Raw genomic sequence first — 18265 nt, 5'->3', positions numbered from 1 at the left:
TAGGTGCGCTGTCTGATGTGTGGGGAAGGAAGCCCTTTCTCCTCGGCACCATCTTCTTCACCTGCTTTCCAATTCCACTGATGAGGATCAGTCCATGGTGGTATTTTGCAATGATTTCCATGTCTGGAGTCTTCTCAGTCACGTTCTCTGTGATATTTGCCTATGTAGCTGATGTTACTCAGGAGCATGAGCGAAGTACTGCTTATGGATGGTAAGAAGATGGAAGAAGAAAGATGATCTGGCTGGGTTGTTGAATGTTTGGAGGGGGATTGAATGCCGGAAACTCAGGATACTTCTCTCCTGAGTCTTACTTTTTCTTTTAAATCCCACTTCCTGGAAGACAGGGCATCTCCAGAGTGCTGCGGAGGAGGACAGAGGGAGAAGCAGATAGGAAGGCTTCAAAGAAGGCAGGGTGTTCAAGGTCTCAGCCACATTTGCAGCCAGTCTGGTCAGCAGCCCAGCCATTGGAGCATACCTGTCCCCCAGTTATGGAGACAGCCTTGTTGTGCTGGTGGCCACAGTGGTGGCTCTTCTGGACATCTGCTTCATCTTATTGGCTGTTCCAGAATCTTTGCCAGAGAAAATGAGACCTCTTTCCTGGGGAGCTCAGATTTCTTGGAAACAAGCAGACCCTTTTGCGTCACTGAAGAAAGTTGGAAAAGATTCTACCGTCTTACTAATCTGCATCACCGTTTTTCTTTCATACCTTCCTGAGGCTGGACAGTATTCAAGTTTTTTCCTTTATCTCAGGCAGGTCATAGGTTTTGGATCTGTTAAAATTGCAGCATTCATAGCTATGGTAGGAATTCTGTCTATTGTGGCTCAGACGGTCTTTCTTACCATCTTGATGAGATCATTAGGGAATAAGAACACCGTTCTCCTTGGTTTGGGTTTTCAGATGTTCCAGTTAGCCTGGTACGGTTTTGGATTTCAGGCATGGATGATGTGGGCAGCAGGGACCATGGCCGCCATGCCCAGCATCACATTTCCAGCAGTCAGTGCCCTCGTCTCTCGGAATGCAGAGTCAGATCAGCAAGGAGTTGCCCAGGGTATCATAACTGGAATAAGAGGACTGTGTAATGGCCTGGGGCCAGCCCTGTATGGCTTCATATTCTACATGTTCCACGTGGAACTGGCTGAGTTGGAACTGGATTGAATTCTAACAATGCTGCCCTGCAGGGAGCTGTCATCCCAGGCCCACCGTTTTTATTTGGGGCATGTATAGTTCTTATGTCTTTTCTGGTTGCCTTATTCATCCCTGAATACAGTAAAGCAGTGGAATTCAAAAACATAGCAACAGCATCAGCGGCAGCCTGACCAACACTCCAGAACGAGGCAGTGATGAAGACATTGAGCCACTACTGCAGGACAGCAGCATCTGGGAGCTCTCTTCCTTCGAGGAGCCTGGGAATCAGTGCACTGAGCTATAAACTCTGCAGAAACGAGAATTCTGTAGACTCCATCTCTGAGAGCCATGGGGGAGCCACACCACACTGGAGACTTCATGGTGCTGGAGGGGAGATACTAGTGGCATCCTTCAGGGCCGAGTTTGAGAAGTAACCACCTCCATCCCTCATCTCTCTCCCCTTCCTCCTCCTGTTCCTTTTCTACCATTCTTTTTCTTTCTGTTTATATGTTAGAACAAGTTAAGGTTTGAAATACTTTTCTGCAAATAATATGCAACTCTCAAAGTTATCTGGAGTCCACACTTTGAAACTCAGAAAAAGTCATCTCTGGTAGAAAGGATGACTTTCCTTTAATAACTCCAGAGTAAGAGTGACCATGTCCTTTTCGGTAGAAGGTGCAGGATTATAGTACAACTGCCTTCTCTGGCAAAATTTGAGATAAAGAATCCCATATTTTCTTCCCTCCTGTTTCTCTGAACTGTGCCCATTTAGCCCATAGGTGTTTATGAGTGGCCGCTCCAAGGGTCACTCAGTATCAGGGATCTATTGCCTTTGTTCAAAGGTCAAGCAAATAACTAGTCTTACTCTCCTTTCCTTCTCTGTACTTCCTATTCTTGGCTAGAATGAAATTCAGCATATACACCTCTGGGCAGTAATAATATTGATTAGTGATAACCTTTACCAGATGAAGGAAAATTTTTTAATAAATTTAAATCATGAAGAACTAGCAATTCAGATTCCTGGACCTAATGTTTTGGTTAGATCCAAGGTGATTTTACGGAAGAAAAACATACATCAGCCATTCTGGTGGCAACATAGAAATTAGAGGGTGCTTGTAAGAAAGTTTTCAACAATGTAAACATTCCTAAGTGAGAATGAGAGTTAGTAACTGGATACCAGTGGAGTTTATATCCAAGTTTAGACTCACGTAATGCATTCTTACTATATTTGCTCCCACCCACATCTCCTGTGTCTTACTTTCCAGTGTTTCTCATTCATCACACACCTGCCTTAACTGCTCTATGTAAGCATTTGTTTTCAGTCAGTCTTTATTTTCACCTATCTGTCTGCCATTTGAATCTCATGGGAATTTGCACAGCAAATTCCTTTCTAAAATATGATGGTTTAAGAAGCTCAGTTTCACAATAAGTGTCTTGCTAATTTTTTGAGATGTTTTATGGACAAAGAAAACTTTACAGATTATATGTATTTTCCTGCACCAGTAAGTGGACCATTAACTAGGGCCCATCTTTAACATAGCACTCCTTTGAAAGTTTTATAGGTATGAAATATATGTAGATATTCATAAGGAGTTTTAATTTTTTTTTGATGGGGTGGTATATAAATCTTGTATTTATAAATGTAATGAAGGTATTGACAGAAAAAAATATATACAACTTTTATAAAGGATTGTGTACTGACTGAATACATTTAAAAGAAAATATATTTTGAAACCTGTTCTGCTGTGAACAAAGATGACATATCTTTTTACTATGCTGTTGGTTTTTAAATTAAGCTTCCTAATGCATAATAAATTTGCAATGGATAAAAAAAAAAAAAAAAAACCTACCTAAGGAGACAAAAGACCTGTATGCAGAAAACTATAGGACACTGATGAAAGAAATTAAGATGATACAAACAGATGGAGAGATATACCATGTTCTTGGACTGGAAGAATCAACATTGTGAAAATGACTCTGCTCCCTAAAGCAATCTGCAGATTCAATGCAATCCCTATCAAGTTATCGATGGCAGTTTTTGCAGAACTAGAACAAAAAATTTCACAATTTGTATGGAAACACAAAAGACCCTAAATAGCCAAAGCAATCTTGAGAAGGAAAAATGGAGCTGGAGGAAGCAGGCTTCCTAACTTCAGACTATACTACAAAGCTGTAGTAATCAAGACAGTATGTTACTGGCACAAAAACAGAAATATAGATCAATGGAGCAGGATAGAAAGCCCAGAGATAAACCCAGGCACATAGTCACCTTATTTTTGATAAGGGAGGCAAGAATATACAATGGAGAAAAGACAGCCTCTTCAATAAGTGGTGCTGGGAAAACTGGACAGCTACATGTAAGCGAATGAAATAAGAACACTCTGTAACACCATACACAAAAATAAACTCAAAATGGATTGAAGACCTAAATGTAAGGCCAGACACTTTAAAACTCTTAGAGGAAAACATAGGCAGAACACTCTATGACATAAATCACAGGAAGATCCTTTTGACCCACCTCCTAGAGAAATGGAAATAAAAACACAAATAAACAAATGGGACCTAATGAAACTTAAAAGCTTTTGCACAACAAAGGAAACCATAAACAAGACCAAAAGACAACCATCAGAATGGGAGAAACTATTTGCAAATAAAGCAACTGACAAAGGATTAATCTCCAAAATTTACAAGCAGCTCATGCAGCTCAATATCAAAAAACAAACAACCCCATCCAAAAATGGGCAGAAGACCTAAATAGACATTTCTCCAAAGAAGATATAGATTGCCAACAAACTCGTGAAAAAATGCTCAACATCCTTAATCATTAGAGAAATGCAAATCAAAACTACAATGAGATATCACCTCACACCAGTCAGAATGGCCATCATCAAAAAATCTAGAAACACTAAATGCTGGAGAGGGTGTGGAGAAAAGGGAACCCTCTTGCACTGTTGGTGGGAATGTAAATTGATACAGCCACTATGGAGAATAGTATGGAGGTTCCTTAAAAAACTAAAAATAGAACTACCATACGACCCAGCAATTCCACTACTGGGCATATACCCTGAGACAACCATAATTTAAAAAGAGTCATGTACCACAATGTTCATTGCAGCTCTCTTTACAATAACCAGGACATGAGAGCAACCTAAGTGTCCATCGACAGATGAATGGATAAAGAAGATGTGGCACATATATACAATGGAATTTTACTCAGCCATAAAAAAAATTAAATTGAATTATTTGTAGTGAGGTGGATGGACCTAGAGTCTGTCATACAGAGTGAAGTAAGTCAGAAAGAGAAAAACAAATACTGTATGCTAACACATATATATGGAATCTAAAAAAAACAAAGTCGTGAAGAACCTAGGGGCAAGACAGGAATAAAGACGCAGACCTACTAGAGAATGGACTTGAGGACACGGGGAGGGGGAAGAGTAAGCTGGGACTAAGTGAGAGAGTAGCATGGACATATATACTCTACCAAATGTAAAGTAGATAGCTAGTGGGAAGCAGCCGCATAGCACAGTGAGATCAGCTCGGTGCTTTGTGACCACCTAGAGGGGTGGGATAGGGAGGGTTGGAGGGAGGGAGACGCAAGAGGGAAGGGATATGGGGATATATGTATATGTATAGCTGATTCACTTTGTTATATAGCAGAAACTAACACACCATTGTAAAGCAATTATACTCCAATAAAGATGTTAAAAAAAAAAAACAACTCTCAACAAACTTGGTATAGAGGAATATACCTCAAAATAATAAAGGCCATATATGACAGTTCCACAGCTAAAATCATACATATGGTGAAAAGCTTAAAGGTTTTTCCTGTGATATTGGTAATAAGACAAGGATGTCTTGCTACTTTTATTCAGCATAGACGGGAAGTCCTAGCCAAAGCAAGTAGGCAAGAGAAAGAAATAAAAGGCATGTAAATTGGAAAGGAAGAAGTAAGCTGTCTCTATTTGCAGATGACATGATCTTATATATAGAAAACCCTAACAACACCACCCCAAAATTGTTAGAACTTATGAATGAATTCAGTAAAGTTGCAAGATACAAAAATCAGTTGTGATTCTATACAGTAATAATGAGCTATCAGAAAGAGAACCTAAGAAAACACTCTCCTTTACAATTGCATCAAAAAAGAATAAAACACTTAGGAATAAATCTAACTAAGGAGGTGAAAGACGTTTACACTGAAACTATAAGACATTGATGAAAGAAATTGAAGGACACAAATAAGTGAAAAGATATTCAGTGCTTATGAGTTAGAAGAATTAATATTGTTAAAATGTCCATACTACCCAAAGTGATCTACAGATTCAGTGCAATCCTTATCAAAATTCCAAAGGCATTTTTCACAGTGATAGAAGAAAAAAACCTAAAATTGTATGGAACCACAAAAGACTCTGAATAGCCAAAACAGTCTTGAGAAAGAAGAACAAAGCTGGAGGTATCATATTCCTCATTTAATACTATATTCCAAAACTATGGTAATCAAAACAGTATGTATTGGTGTAAAAACAGACACATTGATGGAATATAATATAGGGCCCAGAAATCAACCCATTCATGTATGATCACTTAATTTATGACGAAGGAGCCAGGAACAGACAATTGGTAAACAATAATCTCTTCAATAAATGGTGCTGGGAAAACTGGACTCCTATCTTACACCATACACAAAACTCAATTCAAAATGGACTAAATACTTGAACATAATACCTGGAAGTATAAAACACCCAGAAGAAAACACAGTGGGTAAGCTTCTTACATTTGTGTTAGCAATGATTTTTTGGATGTGACACCAAAACAAAGGCAACAGTAGCAAAAATAAACAAGTGGGACTAAATCAAATTTAAAAGATTCTTCACAGCAAAGGGTTGAGAATACTTTTAACTGGACACATTTACAAATAAATAGTCAGCAAGTGAGCTAAGAAGATTCAAGTCTTCTAAATACTGACTGTCTTTACACAGAAGCAAAGGTTCTATGTAGGACATCTGTTGTGGCTTTGCCATCCAGTGGAGGGACTCTATCACCCATACCTCTCACATTTATAGGGTGAGAATATCTGTGACAGTGAAGAAATAAACCACTTGGTGCCCAGTTATCAGGATTTGGTGTATCAACTGCATATTGGATTTGCTTGGGAAATGCAGCTGCTCAGCACCTAGGGATGTTGGTAACCACAGTGCCAGGTTCTCTAATGGAAAGTATGTACCCCTCCATAGGAGAACATAATCTTTACTCATTATCTTCAAGATGCTGTATTTTCTTTCTTCATCTCTGTCCTAAAAATATTACTTCCCAAATAATTGTTCTCTTTCTCCATTATCTATCACTATCATATCCTGGAAATTTTTTAATGGTATTCTCTCAGGGCTGTGTTTTTATTTTAGTGTATTAGCTTTCTGTACCTATGACTGTCATCAAAGTTCCTAGGAGTCTGGCCTATTAATCTCTGTAAAGCCCTGTATTGAAAAGAGGGATTTTCCTCTCAGAGCAGGCTGTAGTCTCCTTAGGAATGTTGCATTTTGAAGTTAGCCATTAATCTAACATGTGTTAGACATGTCTTCCTTCTCCAGATTAGCCTCTATAGTACTTTATTGTAAAATAAAAGGCCCTACTTAACCTTTCCGTTATTAATGACTTACATTAGGCCTCACTCAGCTGTATGGCGAGAAACAAACTTCCTCGGTTGGAGAAGTTACAAGAGGCTTGGCTGTATGAGTAGATCAAGACTTAATCCTTTCTCAGACATTGTGATATTGTATATCTACCTGATTTAAAAAAAAACCCTACATGGTACATTAGTCAATCCAGCCTGTCATGTGGTATTCCAGGGGGATGCTTTTTAATGTCCTTTGTAGTTTTAATCGTTAGGGCACAGCAAAACCTGTGGGTTCATAAGGAGAAGTCAAGAGGTCAAATTAGGAGCAGCCTTGCCCTTCCTCCATGAAGGTAGACAGCTTTAGCAGGTCTAATACTGTTCTATAACAGAGACAACACATATGAATCTTCCCCTGAGAAAGGATTAAAAAAAATCTTTTGATTATCTGTAGATCACATTTCTGAACCCCAAGAAAAATGGGGTGCAAATAATTACTCTTCAATAATCATTCTCTTTTCTGTTTCATATATGGATAGGATAATTATCCAGATGAAATTGATCTTATTTGATAAGTGCTGAGCATCAGGGAATGTGTTGTGGTGCAAACACTAGATTGAAAATGGCTTTGGAATCTCACTCTGATTTAGCTCATTGGCAAGATACTTGGGACTAGGAATTCTGCTTCCCCAGCAGGATGAATTTCATTTAAACTTAGCTTCCCACTATACTGGTGGCTTTATATCCCTAACAGGAAGTAATGTGTCTGATTCAAACTACCGACTGACTCCAAGTTCTATGGGTGTCTGGCAGCTGGCTTACCTATAAACTCTGGGCAAATGGTTGGTGTCAAGTAATATGCTTATAGACCGATGGCAAGGTTGTAGTTGTTCTTGCCTCATGAAATTGGGATAGCAACATGGATAGATATATCAGTACAATTTTTCCTTAGAAAGATAATCCACAGTATGTGCAGAAGAATGTACTGGGCCCAGCAAAAATTACTGGTGGGTTGATGGTACAGTTACCCATCTATCTCATTAACTTTATTTTCATCACTCATTTACACTCCCTCTTTTCTTTCTCCTCCTTCCTCTGACATCCTAAATTAACAGAATCACGTTGATAAATATCCCCTTAAAATTGATGTACTAAATGGAAGATGAATAAAAACTGCACATGTAGAGCTAAGCAGAGGGTTACAATTAGGGATTTACTTAAACCTCAGGAAGACAAAAATTTGCTGCAGAACTCAGCAAATTATTCCTAGACTATCAGATAATTTAGTGAGGCATATAAAATTCTTCTCAGTCTGACCCAGTAACTCTCTGCAGCCCAGTTTCCTGTCATTGACCTATTCTTCAGTCTTTTCAAACTTCTCAGACTTTGCTGAATAAAGCCATTCCTCTGACTACTATAACTATTTGAATGTGTTATTTCCTTTTTTTAATCTTGGGAAAAACCCATTTATTTTTGAAACTCTAGCTCAAAATTGACTTTGTAAAGCATGTTTTCAACCATATCTTATCAACCACTCCAATATCTGAACCATAAACACACTTGTTTTTTTGTATATTTATAGCATTTGGATTATGTATTATGATTTATTCCTTTATATGTTCATCTTCTAAAATGGTTTATAATCTCCTTATAGGAAGTACCTTATTCAGCCGTGCATCCCTCAAGCCTGTGCCTGAAATATTTCAATAAATGTATGTTAAATGAATAAAGAAATGATGACTCTTACAAACACTAGAAACTCCTAGTGGTGTTTGGTTGGAGAAGAAACCCTGCACACAGTAGAAAGTAAATAAATGCTACTGATTTTGGATTATCCATGTGAAGTGTTAAAAGTGGTGCCATTTCAATTCATATCTTATTTCAGATATTTCCCAGTTGTTTCATGGCTCCCAGACAATGTTTATGCACAAAATGGAAAATCCAATATTAATATAAAAGTATATAATTATATGAATAAACTCACTGGAAGAAAGTCTAAATAGCCTTTGGATTGTCCAGGTGTCTGATCCCACCTGTTGACATAGAAAATTTAAAGTTTTGGTTTTTTTTTAAGCTTTACCAAAAATACGCAAAGCTTTAAAAAATATATAAAATTTAAAAACACATATCGCTCATTTCCTTTCTTTCTTAAGAGTGCATATGTGTGTATATATATATACGTCTGTGTATATATGTATATGCATACATATGTATACTGTGTGTGTTGTATTTCTTTGTTTTAGAAAATTTCTATAAAATGTTCTGGGATTTTTAAATTACATAAAGGTATAGTTGCTTTGAAGCAGAAAGTGAGGGTAGGCTTCTCTCCACTAGGAACTCATCTAGGAATGTCTGCTATATTTGAAACTATTGAGTGTCTTAATTACTGTACACTCAACATACATGTAACTAAGATGTAATGAAATTAGGTTCTAGGTGTTTTCATAGTTATGATTTTATTTTCTTGGCTATGATATATTTTCAAGTAATTTGAGTAAGTTATCTTAACACTTTCATTCAAAAATGAATATTACTGACATGGTTTTAAATAGTACATTATTAAATATGTTTTTACTTTTGAAAATAGACTTCCCAAACTTAACAATTATCCAAGGAGTTTTGAGAAACAATTTTAGATGCTTTTGGCCAACACAGATACCAAGTGTTGGCTAATTTCACCTTGACAAAAAAAGTCATCAGCATCCCTGAAAGACTTCTATTTTCAATCTTCTCCATGTAGTCTTTCTAAGTTCACCAATCTAGAATCTAGATCTAAATTCACAGTGCAAACTAAAAGTGAAACATTATTTTGTCTACAGACCAAATATAAAAAATGAGATTTGTGCTGATCAACATATTGAAAAGAAAGGTCACAGAGACCACCTAGAGATTTTTATTTTAGTGAAGTAAATAGTAATACAATTATATTGAAATATAGTGACTTAAGTTGCAAACTAGGAGCATTATGTTAACTCTGATGGCTCCTGTAATTCTATTCATTGTTCAGTAAAATTTATTTACATGGATTTGTGTGTGTGAGTGTGTAGTTATTACCTCACAATAGAAGCTAATAAGACAAGAAATCACTAAAGATGTTTGAAACTCATTTTCTTGTTTACCACCTCATTAAATTCAATAAAAGCCATACTTAATTATTTGTTTTTCTGCTTTTCAAATCTATAGATAGCTTTGGCATTCACCCAATTAAAAGCATGCCCTGTTGAATGAAAAGATAGAGTATATATTCTTTATTGGATTTAATATATATGTGGACTTCTGCATGGTTGCCTTTTTTTTCCATACAAACTCGTTAGACATTTCCAGATAGAAAGAAATGACATGTTTTCTGGGATAAGCAATGATAATTTAAAAGTAATCATTAAGACCAGTGAGTTTACAGAACTTTAGCATCTTCCTTCTTTTTTTCTTTCTCTTCTTCTTTCATCCCCTATTGTCCTCACTTTTTAATTTTACATTCTTGCCTTTCATTCCCTCCTTCTTCTTGTTTTCATGAACTTCCTTGGCTAAAGCCTTAGGTTTCTCTAAGGAAATAATGAGCACTTCTAGTGACAGGTAGCCCCCCCCCAAACAAAAAACAAAAAAACCCCTTAACTTTGGTGTAATGAAGTTCATAGGAAGCTATGAGGGTATTGCCTCTCACTACTAACTCACATTGCCTGGGGAAGTCCTATGGACCTTACTTTCTTGCCCAGAGAGGGACATGACTTATTTCACAAGATTGCTATTGGAAAACATGAATAATTACAGTATACAAATGCTGAATATAAATACCAAATTCAAAGTTTTTAAATCTACAAATTGAAAATTACATTGCTCATTTTCCACTTTTTATTAAAACACTTTTAATATGGTATATCAGGGACTGTTAGATGCTACATATACAAACATAGACAACTAAAGTCCTTTATTTAGAAGGACCTAAAAACCAGTGTGTGTGCGCGCGCGTGTGTTTGCGAACGCGCGTGTGTTTGTGTGGGGTGACAAGCACATAAACACTTCAGTGCAATGGGATAGATATTGTTTTGATGGAATATAACAATATTTATAAAGAAACAATATTATATATAAATACCAGCACTATAACTGGTAGCAATTGCTTCTCCATAATATTTAGATCATCCTTGAAAAACTATTCTACAATTGCAATGACAATTATACATTGAAGGACTCTGTCATTAGTTGGTATGAAAAATTTAGGATGGTTAATTAGATTCTGGATTCAAATCAACATTATATATACTTTATGTGAAATAAAGCTCTAAAATCTTTGGGGTAAGAAATGGGTAGATGTTCAATATCATGGTTTCCTTGTTATCTGTCTTGTCTCTGGTCATCCATTTCTCTCAAGTCAGAGTTTAGAGGTTAGTAATTTTCTTAAAAAGCTTATAAAATTATTTCTATATCATATATAACATTTCCAATATTAAAAAAATTTAAACGTACAATACAAAAGTCTTCAGGATAGTAAAATTCTGAAAGATGTGAAAGTAGGTAAATTATATCTCTCCCAGCAACCATAACTCAGCCCCTGTGCACGCAGTTGGAGCATTTTGGCAGGGCATATGTTATAATGTGTATGTATTTTTATGTATACTATATGTAGCTTGCCAGAGATATTTTCTCTCTGGGAACCATGAACTGAAATTTTCTGACCCATGTGTATTAATAATCACGGTCTTAAAATCATAGTAATACAGTTTTTGGCAAATGCTTTCTTTTTCTTGCTCTATTTTCAAAGTATATGAGGAAAATAGTGTTATTGATTCTCAGAGAAATAAATGTATGAGATAGTTTTGAATAAGTGTAGATTCATAAATATACAATTTATAACTGTCTGACATAAGACAAAGGTTCAGTCAGGGGTGCGGTAACTTGTTTTAATAAAATGATAGTAAAACGGCATGCTTTATGACAATAGTACCTTGTTCGCTAATATTTTGAGCCCAAAATACAGCAATAATAATAACCCTTACTCTCTAGCCTTAAGAGAGAAGTGGTAAAATTTGATCTACATAAATATTTATCCCAGAAATTTTACTCTTTTTTTTTTTTTACCTTTATGAATATGAAGTAGAGTATCAGACTCAAGGAGGAAAATTTTTTATTGAGAATTCTATTTCTTAAAGACCCAGATTGATTTTTTAGGGTGTAATATACCCCAAATATATAATCTGGGTGGTGCTGGAATGCTTTGTTCTCCTGGACTGAAAACTATTATCCTTTTGGCTGGCCAGGATTATAGCTTTACCATGCAACCCAAGAAAGTGACATGATACTGAGTGTGATTCTAGATTGTGTGTGTTTCAATCTTATTTGCTCACACATTTAAGACTAGAAACATTGCTGCAGGGATGTTCTGGCAACTCTTTAATGGCTGTCTCTTTGTGGAGAGTTATAAAAATTCCTGATTTGCACCATTTGTCAATTTCCATGGTATAAATACTCCCACCATGGTTGATTTCAAGTTATCAAAGCAAGGTTAACCAACTTACAAAATTCTTAAAACTTTAGCAGTTAGCTCTTGCGACCCAGTATCTGCTGGTTCTAGCAGGCCTCTGAATTGCCATCTTGTGCAAAGGTCTGTTTTATTTATTTGTTTATTACTAGAAATAGTTGGTTCTTTATAATCAGCTATTGATGGTATAATAAAATAAATTTAAGTGGCACCTAATTTAAACATTTAAAATACTTCATTGAAGGATAATCTATAACACAATATGTTAAGCCAAATAGTCAAAATAACACCTCTTTTTTTTTTTTTCAAGAAAGAAAAAATAAAGGCATGATCAAAATTATGACCAACAATTTGGGTTCATTTCGACACTTATAGATGACTTTGTAGGCATATTGGCAGGCACAGTGTTGAAATATCAATCCACTTGACTTAGAAATAATGGTAAGATAAAAAAAGAAAGCTATACATTTCAGAATTAATGTCTGATATTAAAGAAAAATATCCACCAAATATCACAACAGATCTTTTAATGACTAATTTTTTTAACATTACAATTGCTGTTTTAGGGAACACTTTTTCTCTTTGAACATTTAACTAAATGTTCAATGTGTTAAATAATTTACAGAGAGAAATAAGTTTTATGTTCTGTAGAAATTAAAGGACCCATGAATATAACCCCCTCCCACCACCAAAGCTCAAATTTGCAATGGTCTCAGCAGAATATAAACAGTTCACAATTTAAACAGAATTTATAGCATTACAAAAGTTTACAGGACTCCTCCCATCTTTTTTTTTTGAACAACAAAGATTACAATGACAGAATTGAATGATCAGAATGTAAATATATTTGTGCAAAACTGCATTAATTGTTCTTACCACTCAGTAGAGGTAAAACCTATGAACACACAGTAACAATAATGAAGAAAAACTACATTGAAAGTAATTCTATTCTAGATTGCAAACAACATTAATATATTATTACTAAACATTAAAAGAAAATGTGGCATCATGAGTAGCAGGAGCAACAAATGATTCGGCAATTATGCCAGCCAAGGAAGCTGACACTGGAAAATGCCGAAGTGTATCTGCACACCATCTTAAAAGACTGGAAAGAACTGTAGGGCTCAAAACTCACTTCAGTGTCTTTATTCTTGAAATTTGTAGATCATAAATGAAATATTTAAGAAAATCCTTTTCCCCCTCTCGAGTGTTTCTTGCATCACTGTAAATCCTTAAAAGAGTTGAATCATAGACTCTCTGGATTTACCTACACCAATCCATTTAACTGGAATTTGAAGCTCATCTTCAATAAATGGAACATAATTTTGTGCATTAATAGTAGTTCTGGGCTTCCCTGGTGGCGCAGTGGTTGAGAATCTGCCTGCTAATGCAGGGAACACGGGTTCGAGCCCTGGTCTGGGAAGATCCCACATGCCACGGAGCAACTAAGCCCGTGAGCCACAACTACTGAGCCTGCGTGTCTGGAGCCTGTGCTCTGCAACAAGAGAGGCCACGATAGTGAGAAGCCCATGCACCGCGATGAAGTGACCCCCACTTGCCGCAACTAGAGAAAGCCCTCGCACAGAAACGAAGACCCAACACAACCAAAAATAAATAAATTAATTAATTAATTTAAAAAAAAGAGTGAAAGCTTTCATTAGCTGACAAAACATATCTTAAAAAAAAAAAATAGTAGTTCTTTAAAAGTCCTTGATTTGATATGTCTGTGTTCCATCCTGGGAGAGTCTTATATTGAACTTCAACTTTAAGACTTCTTGGTTTGCTGGGAAATGAGGTATAATTTCACGATCTAACTTGTATGCAACTCCAACTTTGATTTGCATAAATATGTCCAAAATATCCAGTTTGGTAAGTGCCAGTGCAGTAAATCCATTAATCATATAAGCATATTTGAGCAAAACAAGATCCAACCAGCCACACCTTCTTTTCCTTCCAGTAGTTACACCAAAGTCTCTACCCCTTTTTTATAATAATTCTCCAATTTCATTGTCTTGCTCTGTAGGAAAGGTACCAATACCAACTCTAGTTATATAAACTTTCACAACTCCGTACACTTCTCCAACATTTTGAGGGGGCATACCCAAACCAATACAAACACCTCCAACTGTACAGTTCGAAGAGATTACAAAAGGGTAAGTTCCGAAATCAATATCTAGTAGTGCTACATTTGCCCCTTCTACCAAGATTTTCTTTGGTGGTCCATGTAGAGCCTCATATAGGAAATAAGCTCTATCTCTCACCATTGGTTTAATCCTTTCCGTATAACCCTTGAGTTTTTGTAATTCACCTTCAGTGTCTATTTCCAAAGTGGGTTATATAGATTTGTACTGGTTAGCCAAAACTTTGGACCTCTTAGAGAAGCCATCAAAGTCAGAAACAAGATCACACATCCTGAGTCCACTCCGAGCAGCTTTGGAAGAATAAACTGGGCCAGTGTCCTTTTCTGTGGTACCCAAATTTTTTCCTGCTTTTCTTTTCTCTGTTGTTCCTGTATGCCATCAGCTGCTTGATGAAAATCAAATACAACATGAGCTCTATCAGATATGATAAGCCTTTTTTCCCAGCCTTCCAGACCTTTTCCTTTTTGAACATTTTTTTCTGCTTCCTCAAACAATCCAGGTAGATGAATTACCACACCATTTCCAATGAATGCAGTAACATTCGGATTAATTATTCCACTAGGTAAAAGATAAAAATTATACTCCACAGAATCTACAACTGTATGGCCAGCATTATTTTCTCCTTGGCAGTGGCACATGATGTCGGTGGCCTGCACCAGCAGATCGACCACCTTTCCCTTGCCCTCGTCGCCCCACTGCACACCGAGCACCACCGTCACCCGGTTCCCTCTGGGCTGCGCCCTGGGACACCCGCAGTTGCTGTTGGGCAAGGAGGAGGCCGCCAGGTTGGTGTTGGCTAATGCCATGGCTCCACAGACGCGAGGAGAGCCCGGAGGGGACGCAGGCGGCTGGGAGTGCATGAACTGAAATGCTCTCAAAGGTCTCTTTTAAATAACACAATTTTAAATCAACCTGATGCCATAAAGAACATCTGCTGAAAGCAAAACAACATTTAATTTGGCCTCATAGGTCTTATTCGTCGAATATTAATGAATTGTTGGTTTCTTCATTTAACATACTGGAATATTTGAAACTCCAAGAAAATGTCAGTTGTATGTCTATTTGGACTTTAAGGGTGTTACAGTATCTGGGAACAATTTTTATCTACATTCTACCTGAGTGAACCTTTTAGTAAAAATAAATAAATAAATAATGAATTCCCCTGTAATGACTACAGATTATGGACATTCTTTATAAGAGTGTGGACCTTCTAAAGGAAGAACCCAGATCAGATTCATCCCTATCATCTAGTTGATACCAACATATGTTTTTAAAAATAGTGTTTTCAATAAATTCATTCAGTTCTGAATAAATGAATAGATAAAGAGGAAAAAAATTAATCGTGCTCTTTGGCATTCTGACAAACATATGATAAGGAATAAGAATTTGTTACTTGTACAGTAAATATGAAATAGTTGATTTTTTGTTTCATCATTCTGGCAGGAAAACAAATTTAATCTTTGAACTTTTATTTGTTTTAAAAATGAAGACTACTTTGAAGTCTGTAGACACTGCAGTGGTAAAGACATTTGTAAATATAATTTGAGCAGGCTAAGGACTTAATGATTTAATAAATGCAGCTTTGTTACAGTAGGTGGAACTGAAGGTCTCCACACTAATGCTGTTTGATGAAGAACAATGGGAAAGTAGACACAAACATTGTTTGTTAGGAGTATACCTTTCAGTCCTTCATATATAGGGTATTCTATTAAAAATTCAGTGAAGAGACCTTCAAGATGGCAGAAAAGTAAGATGTGGAGATCACCTTCCTCCCCACAAATACATCAGAAGTACATCTACATGTGGAACAACTCCTACAGAACACCTACTGAACAGAAGACCTCAGACTTCCCAAAAGACAAGAGACTCCACACGTACCTGGCCATGTGGCTAACAGGGTCTTAGTGCTCCAGTCTGGTGTCAGGCCTGTGCCTCTGAGGTGGGAGAGCTGAGTTCAGGACATTGGTCCCCCAGAGACCTCCTGGCTCCACGTAATATTAAATGGCAAAAGCTCTCCCAGAGATCTCCATGTCAATGCTAAGACCCCGCTCCACTCAACGACCAGCAAGCTACAGTGCCGGACAGCCTATGCCAAACAACTAGCAAGACAGGAACACAACCTCACCCATTAACAGAGAGGCTGCCTAAAATCATAACAAGGTCACAGACACCCCAAAACACACTACCGGGCGTGGTCCTGACCACCAGAAAGGCAAGATCCAGCCTCATCCACCCGAACACAGGCATTAGTCCCCTCCACCAGGAAGCCTGCACAACCCACTGAACCAACCTTAGCCACTGGGGCAGACAACAAAAACAACGGGAATTATGAACCTGCAGACTGCGAAAAGGAGGCCCCAAACACAATAAGTTAAGCAAAATGAGAAGACAGAGAAACACAGAGCAGATGAAGGAGCAAGGTAAAAACCCACCAGACCAAACAAATGAAGAGGAAATAGGCAGTCTACCTGAAAAAGAATTCAGAGTAATGATAGTAAAGATGATCCAAAATCTCGGAAATAGAATGGAGAAAATACAAGAAATGTTTAACAAGGACCTAGAAGAACTAAAGAGCAAACAAACAATCATGAACAGCACAATAAATAAACTTAAAAATTCGCTAGGAGGAGTCAATAGCAGAATAACTGAGGCAGAAGAACAGATAAGTGACCTGGAAGATAAAATAGTGGAAATAACTACTGCAGAGCAGAATAAAGAAAAAAGAATGAAAGGAATTGAGGACAGTCTCAGAGACTTCTGGGACAACATTAAACGCACCAACGTTCGAATTATAGGGGTCCCAGAAGAGAAAAAGAAAGGGAGGGAAAAAATATTTGAAGAGATTATAGTTGAAAACTTCCCTAATATGGTAAAGGAAATAGTTAAGTCCAGGAAGCTCAGAGAGTCTGATACAGGATAAATCCAATGAGAAACATGCCAAGACACATATTAATCAAACTATCAAAAATTAAATACAAAGAAAACATATTAAAAGCAGCAAGGGAAAAACAACAAATAACATACGAGTGAATCCCCATAAGGTTAACTGCTGATCTTTCAACAGAAACTCTGCAAGCCACAGGGGAGTGGCAGGACATATTTAAAGTGATGAAATGGAAAACCCTACAACCATTATTACTCTACCCAGCAAGGATCTCATGTAGATTCGACAGAGAAATTAAAACCTTTACAGACAAGCCAAAGCTAAGAGAATTCACCACCAAAGCAGCTTTACAACAAATGCTAAAGGAACTTCTCTAGGCAGGAAACACAAGAGAAGGAAAAGACCTACAATAACAAACCCAAAACAATTAAGAAAATGGTAATAGGAACATACATATCGATAATTACCTTAAATGTAAATGGATTAAATGCTCCAACCAAAAGACATACACTGGCTGAATGGATACAAAATAAGACCCGTATATATGCTGTCTACGAGAGACCCACCTCAGACCTAGGGACACATACAGACGGAAAGTGAGGGGATGGAAAAAGATATTCCATGCAAATGGAAATCAAAAGAAAGCTGGAGTAGCAATTCTCGTATCAGACAAAATAGACTTTAAAATAAAGACTGTTACAAGAGACAAAGAAGGACACTACATAATGATCAAGCGTTCAATCCACGGAGAAGATATAACAATTGTAAATATTTATGCACCCAATATAGGAGCACCTCAATACATAAGGCAAATGCTAACAGCCATAAAAAGGGAAATCGACAGTAACACAGTCATAGTAGGGGACTTAACACCCCACTTTCACCAATGGACAGATCATCCAAAGTGAAAATAAATAAGGAAACACAAGCTTTAAGTGATACATTAAACAAGATGGACTTAATTGATATTTATAGGACATTCCATCCAAAAACAACAGAATACACTTTCTTCTCAAGTGCTCAT

At 36.9% G+C, this 18265-nt stretch overlaps 2 pseudogenes across 2 annotated transcripts in view; one reads left to right on the top strand and one right to left on the bottom strand.

Annotated features, from left to right (window-relative positions):
* The window catches only part of LOC309609643 (adenylosuccinate synthetase isozyme 2 pseudogene), a 29159-nt pseudogene extending 12839 nt beyond the window's left edge, over positions 1–16320 (bottom strand). The window contains exons 1-2 of the transcript XR_014249719.1: positions 13869–16320; positions 2977–13570 (exon numbers count right to left, since the gene is read on the bottom strand). The product of XR_014249719.1 is annotated as an adenylosuccinate synthetase isozyme 2 pseudogene (transcript). The remainder of the gene's footprint in view (positions 1–2976; positions 13571–13868) is intronic.
* On the top strand, positions 111–2971 carry LOC309609644 (hippocampus abundant transcript-like protein 1 pseudogene; annotated as a pseudogene). The gene is made up of 2 exons: positions 111–211; positions 412–2971. The product of its transcript is annotated as a hippocampus abundant transcript-like protein 1 pseudogene (transcript).
* Positions 16321–18265: the final 1945 nt, after the last annotated feature.

Source organism: Balaenoptera borealis, assembly GCF_965194805.1.
Source record: "Balaenoptera borealis genome assembly, chromosome: 13".
Lineage (NCBI taxonomy): Eukaryota > Metazoa > Chordata > Mammalia > Artiodactyla > Balaenopteridae > Balaenoptera > Balaenoptera borealis.
Note: the sequence above shows the minus strand (reverse complement) of the source record. Positions and strands in the feature narration are given on the sequence as shown.